Source organism: Fukomys damarensis, unplaced genomic scaffold, assembly GCF_012274545.1.
Source record: "Fukomys damarensis isolate Sample0158 unplaced genomic scaffold, DMR_v1.0_HiC HiC_scaffold_2, whole genome shotgun sequence".
NCBI lineage: Eukaryota > Metazoa > Chordata > Mammalia > Rodentia > Bathyergidae > Fukomys > Fukomys damarensis.
In genome coordinates, this window is record NW_022900914.1 from 22112483 (window position 1) to 22125852 (window position 13370).

At 45.8% G+C, this 13370-nt stretch overlaps 1 long non-coding RNA gene across 1 annotated transcript in view; it reads right to left on the reverse strand.

Moving 5' to 3' along the window:
• Positions 1-4381: 4381 nt before the first annotated feature.
• The window catches only part of LOC104860380, a 9812-nt gene continuing 823 nt past the window's right edge, over positions 4382-13370 (reverse strand). The window contains exons 2-4 of the long non-coding RNA XR_004517293.1: positions 12703-12984; positions 9645-9844; positions 4382-5160 (exon numbers count right to left, since the gene is read on the reverse strand). This is a non-coding gene — a long non-coding RNA (uncharacterized LOC104860380). The remainder of the gene's footprint in view (positions 5161-9644; positions 9845-12702; positions 12985-13370) is intronic.

The following is a 13370-nucleotide window of genomic DNA, read 5'->3' on the forward strand; positions in this document are numbered from 1 at the left end:
AAAAAAAAAAAAAAAAAAAAAAAAAAGAATCACACCTGCAAAGTTTCTCTCTGAGATGGAGGTAACACATGCATGGACGCTAGGTTTTAGAGATTTTTGGTGGAGGAGGATGGGGAGCATTACAATGTTTACTACCCATGCTTTCTTGTTCTTTTTTTCCCCTCTTTCTTGCTGATCTTTTAAGAAACTCATGGCTGCAAGTTATGGAGACCCCAGTTAAACCACAGTGTAACTGACACAGTTTAAGAGTTCATATAGCTTCAGAGGTAGAATAAGACGGTGACTGAACAGCAGCATCATGGACCCTGGTTCTTTCCAGCCTTCCAGTCTGCTCTTCACAGTGTCAGCTTCGTCCCAAGGTTGGTTCCTCAAGTGACCAAGTGATGGTCACCAGGAGTCCCTGGGGCTCGACGCTGCCTGTTTACACCTATGGAGGGAAGCAGCACTGAGTGCCCACAGCTTTCCCTGTGGACCAGGGTCTCTCAGTGATGGCATTACAGATGCTTTGGGCTGGATAACCCTTTGCTGTGAGGCTACACCTGCATCAGAGATTTTAGCAGCAGCCTTGGCTTCTTTCTACTAGACGCCGGTAGCTCATCCCACCACCCTAATTAAGCTTAACTAGTTATTGTTTACAGGACCCCAAGAGGATTGGGACAACCAAAAACCTTGCTAGACATTGCCAAATGTCCCTGGGAGGGGCCAAATTACCCCCAGTTGAGAAGTAGGTACAATTACAGGCATATGAGGCTCACGGGTCTATACCGGAACCAATTACTGGGGTAAGGGTAGTGAGAGACTTTGATTAGCTCTGTCAAATTGTGGCAGATACTTAAAGCTGAAGGTGAAGTCAACTTCTTCAAAGTCCATGGTCCTAGGCTTCATGACTGGGTGTAGGAAAAGAATGCTTGGGAGGTAGCTAGCAGTGCCCATCATGCCTGGTGTTGAGTAGGTTGTCTTTGATCCATTTCCCTTCTGCATTCTGTTCCTTGTGTTGAGTGGTTATTCTTTAAATAAATGTATGTGTGTGCATGTGTGTGTGCATGTGTGTGTGCGTGTGTGTGTGTTATATATTTAACTTGCAGATTTATTATTATTATTATTCTTTTGAGACCAGGTCTCACTATGTAGTCCAGGCTAGCCTTGAACTCGCTATCCTCCTGCCTCAGTTCCCAAGCACTAGGGTTACAGGCAGGTGCCATCACACCTGGTTGCTTCTGCCCATTCTTCCCCTCCTCCACCTCCTCCACCTCCTCCTTTCCATTCCCTCTTTCAGGTTCACACCCAGTGTCCTGTCTCCTCCAACCAGGCCCTACCTTCCAAACTGTGAACTAATCAATGGGTTAATTCCACTAATGAATGTAGCTCCCCCACAATCCAATCTGACAGCCCTATCGTGAGACTCGGGCAACCTTTTAGATCCAAACTGTAGCACCACATACCTTCTAGCACTGCCTGGATATTGGCATCCAGTGGTTCTTCAGGCCAGGCCCGGCCCCAGTGTTTGCCATTCTGTTCACATTCTGTTGGCCGGAGCCCAGTTATATTGCTTCATCTAACTTAAAGGGAGCCCAAGAGAAGTCCTAGCTATGTTCCTGGAAGGAAACAGAATTTGTAAACAACTGAGCAGCTTTTGCCATAAAGTCCTATTCTGGTTGGCCTCTTCATTCTCCCAGGTGTAATTCTTTCTTCCCTGGTTTCTCTTTGATGGTCTTAGCTTTCTCCAGTTTAGAAATCCTTGGGCAAAGTCATCTTTACAATGGATCTTCTCTGTTATTCTGTCTTCAGTCTCTTGCGTAGCTACTTAGGGGAAGAGGCAAGCATTGTGTTCTGCGCTACTTTCAGAGGGCATGGGCGACAGCTAAGACACGCTGCTGGACAGGGAATCTTAGCCACTGGTCTTCTGGGCTTGGGCACTCCCAGGTCCTCCACACTATTCCCAGTCACCCCAGGTACCTCTTACTCTCTCACTCCCACATTCTGTGCTCCCTCCTGCCTGGAATGGACCACCAGTCACACTCACCTGGGCACATGGATGGTGATCCTTGTGCTGCCAGCTCTGCTTCTGTGCCCCAAGTACCATCCCTGGCAGCTGGGCCCAGGTCCCTCCCACATCTCCAGTCCCCGTGGGTAGCAACACCCTTTGGCAGTTCCCAGTCTCCACTGGAAGGACTCTGCTGTTGGAGTCCCTGTGAGTCCTGGGCTGAGGCCCTTCCTCCAGTCTCCTCTCCCTGCCTTCCACTTGTTCCTTGCAGGTTTGGCTCCTCATGTGCCAGTGAGGTTCCCGCTTCTTGTGTATTTATGATTTAGTTTATATTTGTATCTCTCATTTATTGGATTTGGTGTTTACTATTTTGAAAAATGGCAGCCCGTTTCCCCAAGGGACTGCCCCATTTTGTACTCCCAGCAGCTGTGTGGGAGGTTTCTGATTGTTCCACGTCCTCACACCATTCGCTACGCTGTGTTTTGGGCTCCAGCACTCCTCGACTCTCCACCGCCATCACTCTGGGGAGCTCAGAGCAAGTGCTGTGGTGTGGACGTGCTACTCACTGTTCCACTCCCCTGCCAGCCCTCACTTCCAGTAACCAGAACAGTTTCTCCCTGGGATGCCTTGGCTACCTGGTGCAAAGTCTGAGCATAACTAGTGAAACAGCACTCAGGCGGCAGGCAGACCAAGGAAGAGAGCAGCACTCAGAAAATTGAAGGGAAAGGCAGGTTTATTTGCTAGCTAGTGGGCCCAGTGGAAGTCACTTTCCAGAGTCTGAGCCCTGTTTTTATCTTGTTCTTTGGGCAGGGCAAGCAGAATTTTACAGAAGCAGAGTAGGGAGGTGGAAGCAAATTTTGCTCTTAAGAGTTTAAGACATAGGGGAGGTACAGGCTGTTGTTTTCTTAGTTCATCTTTCGAGCACAGCGACCTTGGTGGGTCTAGCAGGAGGGGCAAGCCTTGCTGAGGTTGTCAGCCTTGAGACTATCAGTCTCTGTAAGGTCTTTTGTTTTTTTCCATTTCACTAGTACAACAGTGGTGACATCCTCTGCGGCTACCGCAGACGGAGTGGTCACCCTGCGGCAGACCTGCGTGAAGCACCACATTCAGTCTCAACTGAAACTGGAGCTCCAGGTATTAACTGGAACCTCAGAGTTAGACAGTCGGAGAACAGAGGCGCAGATGTAGCCTGTGCCTACCTTTATCCTGCTTCCTCCCTGGCCATGGTTGACTTCAATAAATATTGAAGAGCTGGAGGTTTGGTTCTAAATTTAGTAAGTCAAAAGTTACACCTCAATTTAGAAGACTCCTCATATCAAATATAAAGCAAAATATGCAGTGATTCCTATACACCGAGCCACTGAGCCAGAACCAACAAAGGAAATGGCAACTGGGAGGTCCACATGGCCAAAGTGTGGCCATTTGGCCTGTTTGCTCTTAAGATAATGCTCCCATTTGTGGGTGAGCAGAGGATGGGTGGCTTATTCCAAAAAGGCTCCTGTTTGCCTGCGAGGGCACCGAATTCTGTAAGGCACAAGGCCTTTTGCTATCATCTGTGACCGCCAAGCTCTCATTCTGTAGTCCACTGGGTTCTGCAGACTCCACTTGTGCTTTGCCAGCTGGTTCTGTGCAAAGCTCTGCCAAAGGAGGTAAGGCAAGGAGACTGCAAGGATGGAGGAGGCAGGACTTGCTTCCTCTCCAGGGCTTCCCGCCCACCCCTCCGCCTGTGGCTTCTGGCTTGAACTCCAGTGCTTTCCTACCACAATTTCTAAATCTACTGTTCCGTTTCCCCAGCACAGGGCAGAATCAGCCTTTAAGAGACCCCATCAGAGACACCAGTTCAGATTCTGACGCTTCCTGAAAAGGTCAGAACCTCTATAGGCTCACACTCTGGAGAGACCTTTCTCCATGTTCTACCTTGCAGTGATTTTGACCTCTTTCCTCTTACAGGAAATCGCTTCTTGCAGTTACTATACTTACGTGATTGAAAGGGGGTTCGCATGCCCTTTCGGGTGCCCCTTCCCAATTAGGCCCCTCACGCACTGAGAGGTCCTGCAGGAGATCTTTATTGTAGGGAGGCGAGCAGGAGGCAGGAAGGCAGAGAGAGAGAGAGGAGAGAGAGAGAGAGAGAGAGAGAGAGAGAGGAGGAAGAAGCAGAAGGAGAGAGAGAACAAAGAAAGGAAGGTCCTTTTATCAGTTTTGGGGTGGGCTATTGCTTATTTATGAGGAGTGAGCTACTTTTAACCTATCACAGGCCAGATTGCTTTTATGGGCCCAGTCCTGCAGACACAGGTTTCAACTTCCTGGACCACTGTGGCCTTGGGGGAGAGGGAAACCAGAGATAAGGGCATGAGGTCATTTTAGGAGCCAAGATGTACCAGGAGAATGCAGCCTGTGAGGCGGCGTCACAGCGTACTTTAACATGATCAATTTCCTAACAATGATACCTCAAATTTCTTCTGATCTGTCAATGACCTGGCTAACAACTTTAAACCTAGTGAACTATTTTTCTGTTGTATTCTGTTAAGTGGTGTGCTTTTTGTCTCCTGCTAAGTCTTTCTAAACTTAGCTCTCTATATCCACAGATTTGTTTATGGCTGGGATTTGTATCTCAGGGAGGGCTAGGTTTTAAGATAAGGGCAGGCATCAGAAAACGAAGCTGCTTGGCCCTCCAATACACCACCTCTTTAGTGTGGAATCTCCCTCTCAGCCAAGACTCTGCTGCACAGCCAGCTGAGAAGCCCCTTCCTCCAACTGGGTCAGTGGCAGCTCTCTGCAGACAGAACAGTGAGTTTATGTTGCCCTATTAGCTCACAAGCCGAAGTTCCCCCAGGGACAGGCACAGCTTCGTTCTGTGCAGAGCTTTCAGCTTAGCTTATTTATTTGCTACATTTGCATTTCCTCCTGCTTCAGGATCATAGGGCTGTCCATCCCTTTTCTCCTTCTTCCTCACAAGGAGACTTTTCACATCTGCTGCTGCTCTTGGAGCCACTGACCACTGCGTCTCTTCAATTCTGTGCTCACCACCTCTCCCCCATCTCCTGGGGGCGTTGCCCACATCCTTCCTGGCATGGTCTTGCATCCACTTTGGATGACAGTGGACTGTTCAGGCGCTCAGGTGTCCAAGGCACCATGGGCAATAGTCAAGTTTGGTATTTCTTGTAGCCCCGAGCTACCTACAAACAAGGAAACAGAAAATCAGTGACTTCCTTGAAGTCAGTAGGCCACTCCTACAATTTAACAACAGCAACAATGAGAGAGAGACAGCGAGAGAGCAAAAAACTCCAACAAAACACTAGAATAACCATTTCTTAAAAGATGTGCAAATGGCCAGGCACATCAAAAAACACTCAACATCAAAAAACAAAACAAGGGGCTGGGGATTTAGTTCAGTAGCACTGCACCTGCCTTGCAAATTTAAAGTCCTGAGTTCAATCCCTGGTACCAAAAACCAAACCAAACCAAATCAAAACTCAACATCATCAGTCATCATTAAATCTATAATGAGATACTGTTATGCACCTAGTCAAATGGCGAAAATCAGGAAAGATTGTTGGCAGGGATATAGAGCAACAGAACTCTCAATGTTACTGGTGGGAATAAAATGTAGTACAATTATTTTGAAAAAAAAAAAGGGTTCTGGCAGTTTCTTATAAGACTAAATATAAAACTTTATCAAAATTTAAAAACAACTTAGGTGCATTAAAGGATACTGTCAACCAGGATAGATAACCTACAATATGGGAGAAAATGTTTTGCAGATCATATCTGATAAGGCAAGGCATTAATATCCAGAATACAAAAATAACTCTTAAAACTTAACAATGAAAAAAAAAAAACAACCTAATATTTAAAATGAGCAAAAGACTTGAGCTCTGTATTTATTTATTTATTTTTTAAAAAAAGGCATGTTGGAAAAGTTGCCAAAATGACTAATCATTAGGGAAATTAAAATCAAAACTGAAAAAAATCAAGATTAAAATCAAAACTACAAACCACATCATGTCCACTGTGGTGGTGTTATTAAAAAGAGCAGTAGCAGGGCCAGGAATTTCACTCAGTGGTTCCACCGCCTGTCTCCCAAGCGCAAAATCCCAAGTTTGAGCCCTGGTACCAGAAACCAAACCAAAACAAAACAAAAAAATAGCAGTAGCAGCAACAACAAAACCAAAGCAGAAAGTGCCAGGTATTGGTGAGGATGTGGGGAAACTGGAATCCTTGTGCATTGTTAGTAAGAATGTTAAACGGTACAGCTGCTGTGGCAAACAGTGTGGAATTCATTAAAAAATTAAACAGAATGAACGCTTTGAGGGAGATACCCAGAGGAATTGAAAGCAGAGACTGAGACAGATGTGTGTACACCAATGTTTACAGAGCATCGTTCACAGAACCAGAAGATGGAAACAACCCAAATGTTCATTGCCAGATGAATATATAATTCAAATGTGGCGGGTACATACAATGGAATATTGTCCAGCCTTTAAAAAATGAAATTTTGATCCCTGCTATAGCATGGACATGCCTTTAAAATACGACATAAGGACAAACACTGTATTATTCCACCTGGAGGAACACCTGAAATAGTCAAATTTGTAGGGAACAGTGGTTACAAGGGCTGGAGGTGGGAGGAATGGGGTGTTACTGTTTAATGGGTACAGAATTTCAGAGAGGGATAATGAAAAAGGGCAGTTCAGACGTAGTGATGACTGTACAACAATGTTAATATACTTAATGCCACTGAAATGTACATTTTAAAATGGTAGATTTCATGTTGTGTACATTTTACCACAATGAAAATAATAGTGGTGAGAGTTACATAACATTGTGAATGTACAAAATGTCACTGAAGCATACATACACTTTAAAGGTGGTTAAGATGGGGCCGGGGATTTAACTCAGCGGTTCTGCCACTTTTCTCACAAGCACAAGAATCCGAATTCAATCCCAGGTACCCCCCTGAAATGGTTAAGATGCTAAATTTTATGTGTAACTTAAAAGATGCTAAATGAGAAGTAACTCTATATAACCCTACTTGTGACCCAACAATTCCATTCCTGAATTTACCTGATAAACAAAAACAAAAAGACTTGTTCAAGAACACCCTAAGCAGTGTTATTTCTAAGAGCCACAAACAGAAAGTGGCCCAAGATGTCCATCCACATGAGAATGGTTAAACCATCTGTGGAAAATGGTTGAACTCATTCAACTAGTTGGTTGAACACAGACATGATTGTAGGTTGCTGGCCTTTTTTTGGACCCACCTGGTGGGCTTTCCTATTCACTCCCCGATTTTGACCACCTGAGGCTACCGAACCTTTAAAGCTCCACAGTTCCTTCTGTTAAGACTATTTCTCCCTGTGCGTAGCCTCTAAGACCTGCCTTCTTGTATCTGGTGCCCTAGGTTTTGGTCCAGTTGTTGCCAGCACTGACGGGTGAAATATCCCTCCCCTCTGCAGGAGGAAATCTAGGGACTGGGGTGCTCCAGTATACCTGGGTCGAAGTTTCCTTGTCTCCAGTGGTCATTGTTCTAGCTGATCTTTCCTATATTTCCAGTAAGGACCCTTTGGTCACCATCACACGGGGCCTCTGCGAGCTCTCTGGTCAGTGCCTCTCTCGAGGGTAACCTCTGAGGAACAGTTCCCAGTGACAGGCCCTCTATAGGAGGCAACATGAGCACTGCATTCTGTGCTGTGATGGCATGGACTCCTGAGCTACCTGGTCTGGTTTGGAATCTGAGCTTTACAGCATACTTGTGAATCATACCAATTTCATCATCTATAGGAGGAACAATCATGCCGCTTCCTTCACAGCTGTGGCAAGGGTTGGTGTGAGGATGGAGTTAATAAGGTATAAAGGTCCTGCAGCAGTGTCGTGATGGCAAGCGCTCTCGAAGTGTGACATTTGTGACGACCTACTACCGTGTTCTCTATATTTTTGGAAGGATTTTGTTCTCAAATAGCAAAGAAAAAGAACAAATGCATGTGTATCGGCCAGGATCCAGTAGGAAACAGGACACCACACCAGCTGTTTGAACAGGGAAATATCTACTCTATAGAACTGTTAACCAGCAAATAGCAATGGAGATTAGAGGAACAAGAGTTAAAAGGAGCAGCCACTACAGCATCTCCAGGATTGAGAGAAGTAACTGTCCCTTCTCCACCTAGGCTGAGATCCAGAACTCCCAGGGGAAGGGCGTGGCAGTGCCGTGTGGGTGGCAGAGGAGTTGGCCGAGGTGCAGCTCTGCAGGCCGGGCTGGCAAACAGGACATTGCCTGCTGGGTGCTGGCAGAATCCCACCGGGAAGACGCCCACTGGCAGCTGTGCTGTAGGAGCCAGAAGAAAAGTACTGGGCTGAGGCAGAGAAGGCCGCTCAGTGAGCCTCTAATACTGCACTGGCGAGGCTGCCGGTGTGACCAGCTGACAGAGGACCCGCGTCTTCAGGGTCCACTTCTAGGACTCCCCAGCTGGGCAACAAAGGTGAAGCACTGAATTGGTGCACACCCCATCCGTGTTCTCATAATTTAAAAAATTTAACAGGGAAATTTTCCCTAATTGTGTATTCATGGTGGTGAAAAGGAAGCTATCTATGGTTAGGGCGTCCATGAGCTCTAGAGTCATAGTTCCTGCTCCTTGGTCCAGTATTATTAACAGCGTCCCTTTCCGAGGACTCACACTAGATAGTCTCACACTAGATAGGGGTGTATCCACTTCTATCAAACCCTCCTACTGGTAGTAGCTGGAAAATTTGTAACTACAGGGCCAGGGATGTAGCTCAGTGGTGCTGTGCCTGCCCAGTAAATGCAAGGTCCTGAGTTTGATTCCCGGTGCTGAAAAGGAAGATTTTTGTAAAGATAAACAAGCAAAATTTAGCAGACATGGTGGGTCACACCTGTAATCCCTAGTCTCGGAAGCTTAGCTATATAGGGAGAACTTTTCTAAAAAAAGAAAAAAAGAAGAAAAGAGTTGGGGATTTAGTTCATTGCAAGGGCCCTGGGTTCAATTCCCCAGTAACCAAAACAAAACAACAACAAAAGAATTCTGCTGGAAGACAACAAAAAACTATCAGGGTAGTCGGGTAGTGAAGGGGCCCGGATGTGAGAAGAGAAAGGCCCCGAGGTAAGCTTAATACTCTGAGCCACTTCCCTCCTAAAAGCGTTAGCTGACTTGTAGGTGGATGTAACTAAGATGGCGAGAAGATGAGCAGAAAGCAGGGGTTGCCAAGAGGAATACATGATAAAAAGAAAGCGCATCTGAGTCTTTCTATAAAAGCTATTTCAATAAATATAAAAATAAAAAGTCAAGGGCCAGGGATGTATCTTAGTAGTAGAGCACTTATCTATCATGTCCAAGGCCCTGTGTTTGATTCCCAGTAACAAACTAAAGAACCCCGAAGCTAACCCCCAAAATTGAGTGATATGAAAACACTACACAGATTATAGTCAAAAGGGTAGCTTTCCTCCACCCAAGCCTGAGTGCTTCTACAGGGGAGAATCCCACCAAATCTGTTGGGTCAAACTCATCCACATATTCTAAACTTGGGCAGATTCCGCTAAACTCTCTTCAGAAACAAAGCAAACCAAACAATGTCCATTTCCCCACACTCTTGCCAACACTGGGAGTCACCAATCTTCTGAGTTTTTTCCCACCTAACTGGCTCTCACCATGTCTTCTTTTTGGCTTCAACCCAGAGTAAAGGGCTCTGTGCTGCCTCAGTTTACCACATGGATCTCAGCAGACTACATCTCTTCCACGTGGCCCTGGTGGACAGAAGGGGATTTGAGGCACTGCTTACCACCAGTCACTCCGAAAGGCATCCACCATGGTCTGCACGTTGAAAGTGGCAGGGGCATCTCCTGCATTTCTAATTAGAAAAGTCATTATTGAAATAATTATTAAGGCGACATCAGCTGAAATGGAGTCACTTGGGAGCCGCTGGATGCAGGATACCCAGTGTACAGGGCAGTCCCCGCCCCCATGTCTCACCGCACAACAGCTGTTTTGCTGGCTCCTCAAGTGAGGTTTGACTTCTCTACAGCCAATCTGTGTAATCAGATACTGCACTGTATACGACCACAACAAAATACTGACCCATATGTATATATACGGTTCTGTAAATCTGAATCAAGATGATCTCCATTCACTAGACCCATAAACTGTTTCCAGCTAATCAAAACGTTTGTATGGCACACCGTGGTGTCTCCTGTGCATCAGGAACCAAAATCATAAAGGGGAAATACAGTGACCATTCTAACCAACTTGGCATCTCATTATGAGGGGTAAAGATGCTCGATACCCACTGTGTGTTATTTGCAGAATGGCTCTTACACACAGCAATCTGAACTCTGCTGCTTTAGCTCATCATCTAGACACAAAATCATGGAAGTAGTATAAATAAGCCAGTTTTTAAAAGCGCAGCAGGCATACATTCCAAAAACTCACTTGGGAAAGCAGTCTTTGTCTATTTCTGATGCTACAATGAGTCATTAAATTTCATACATTTTAATATACATTGCATTTGTCCCAATGCCGAAGGACATGCTATTTTGAAAGTTATGAACAAAGAAAGCATGGTCTCCCCTCACATGGTTAAATTAAACATTTTGAATTATTTGGTAAAAGGGAAAATGTTGAGACTAGTCTTTTTATACTACAGGCATTGCCATTTTAATATTATACGTGGATCTAAAATAAGTTTTATCTTATTTAAAGAATCAATTTTTAGTATGTACAACATTTATTAAATGGTTAAGCGCATTCTGAGGCGTTGGTAAGAGCTGCATGGGGAAAGGGGTTCTCCAGTCAAGGTAGGCAGGAAAGCTCTTATCTGCTCCAGGTTCTTCCATTTAAACCGGAGGCAGCTGAGATGGAGCGGGAGGAAGAGACTTACATAAGTTTTCTTAATACTCAGGAGCAGAGAGCTGCAGAGCTAAGACTCCTAGCTCATTGCTCTGTAAAGTCAGCCTGGGTGTGGGTAAGTGATTTGTGGGTCCTACCAGACTACTCTGTACTGGACAACGTCTCTTGCAGCTGGGATTCTGACCTGCACTCTCTCCAGGTTCAGCATTTCCTGGCCAGCTTCCTCGGTTTCCTTGTGTGCTAAAGCTAATTCGGCTTCTTTTATGAGGAGCTGTCTTCCCCTCGCACGTAGCTGCGACCACTATCTGCTGAGCCGATAGAGGAGCAGACACATGAGTCGGGTGAGAAGAGGGAGAAGAGGGCTGGGCCACCTACAGGTGACTGAGGAAGGAGGACCAGCAGATTCTTCAAATGGTAGTGGATTTGAGAAGACACTGTAAACGGTTCATAACTTATTCTCCTTGTTACCAGGAAAGTAACCCCTTTCTCTTCAGAAGAATAAATTATGCTCATCCTGCAGCAAACCCTGTATTTATCTCTCCAGCCTGTTCCAGCTTTTGGGAGAAATTTTAATTTCAAAGGATCACCACGTCACCAAATTCTCACCCCAAACTGGGTTCTTTATCCCTCTCAGAACTATAGAACCAAGAAGAGCAAGCGCTGATGGGACAGAAAAGAATTTTGTTCTTGGCTAAGGATAGGGGAAGTGGGAGATGAAACTCACCAATCTGTTGGGGGCCTGGGACTATGGATATAAGGTAAAAGAAATGAGGTGTTGAGACAGGCTAGTAAAGGGCAGAATAGTTATATCTTTTCTAAGCATTTGGGCCCTGCTTGTTACTGTTCTTATAGTTCTTTCCAATCACTGTCACAGAAATTGTCAACTGTCCTAGCACTGGAAGTTTGTCACTGGACGTGCAAATGGGACTATAAGGAAGGCAGTTGGGGAGTCACTCTGGCAGCTCCTTTTGGTCCAACCAGTCTCGGCCAGCCCATCTAAGGAGGGACTTTGGCTTACTGGTGTCCTGTCCTTAAAGACACAAGGTTAGGGCCAGGTACAAATGCAACTAGGTCAGCAGGCAGTGCAAGAGTGGGTCAAAGGCTGGAGATTTAGCTCAGTGGTCCCTCTGCCTGCCTTGCAAGCACAGCTCAAGGTTACACACACACACACACACACACACACAAAAGAGTGGGTGAAGGTAACATAGCCCTTGCTTTACCCTGGACTTGTCCCAACATGATCCAAGGAGCCCCAGACCTGCATTCTCCCTCCTGTCTGGTAACTGATGGGACACCATAGGACGCTGCACAGCCCGGTTCTGAGCAGCTCTTACAGTTACAGTTGTGTGTGTCTTACAGTTACAAAACAACCAGACAGTCTTACCTGGCTCCTTTCTCTAGGTGGATCAATCCAGTCTGCACATAGTGCTGAGTTTTCTAAAAACACCACCAGAGCGGGTGCTGTGGCATATGCTTATAATCTCAGTGCTCTGGGAGGCTGAGACAGGAGGATTACAACTTTGAGCCCAGCCTAGACAAGTCAGTGACTTAGTGAGACCCTAACTCAAAATAAAAAGTAAAGATCTGGTATGTAGTTTAGGACAAGGCCCTAGGTTCAGTCCCCAGTACCACAAAACAAACAAAAAACAAAGCAAAACAACAACAGCAAAAAAAGAACACTGTGCAGGAGGCCCATACCTTTCATAGACTCTGTGGCTGTCTCCTCATTGCCATCCTGGGCACTGTCACCTTTCCCGCTTGAATTTAAAGGTCTTCTACAGTCTGGTACTTGACATTTGTCACCCGAACACAACCTCAACCTGTTTCTGTGGCCAAGTCAAAGTGAAGCTGACTATGCCTTACCTCTGCTTCCGGGATGCACGCTGGTCCGCGCTCGGTATGCTGCTGTCTGGTCTCCTGGCCCTCCTAGGTGAGTAGAGGGGTCACGAAACAAGGCGACAGGTGTTCAGGAGTCAAGATGACCCAGACAAGCCAGAGGAAGAGTGGGCTAGGTGGGGGGCGGTCTGTGGAGATGGCAGCTGCTAGGATAGCAGGAGGATGCCCAGGAGTACGCTGTTACGGTTGGAATCGGTCAGGTAAGGTGTGGACAGTCCTGGGCCAACACAAATGTTCACATCTTAATTCCTTTTGAAATGAGAGAGAGAAAAAGACTATATATGCATGTGACTATAAATCCAGCCTGGATTATACTCATTTTTATACCATCGCAGTAGTAAAGTATAATTTTTAAAAAGGTTTTTATTTTTTAAAACTGAGGAAAAGAGACCCAGAATACATACAAAAGTGCTTATGGCCCAGAACAGTCATAATCTGGTCCTGGATACAGTGTTTATATTTTCTGGTTAAAAAGCGGATATTCGGATATTTTATGAGATCATGTGATTTTAAATTTTGAAAGTTTGTTTTCAAATAAAAGAAAACATTTTGATGTTATCTTCGCCTCCGACAGGGGGCGCAGGAGTCGACTCGAGGCGCGCCATCTCCGCCGGGGCGGGATGTCGGTCGCCGCG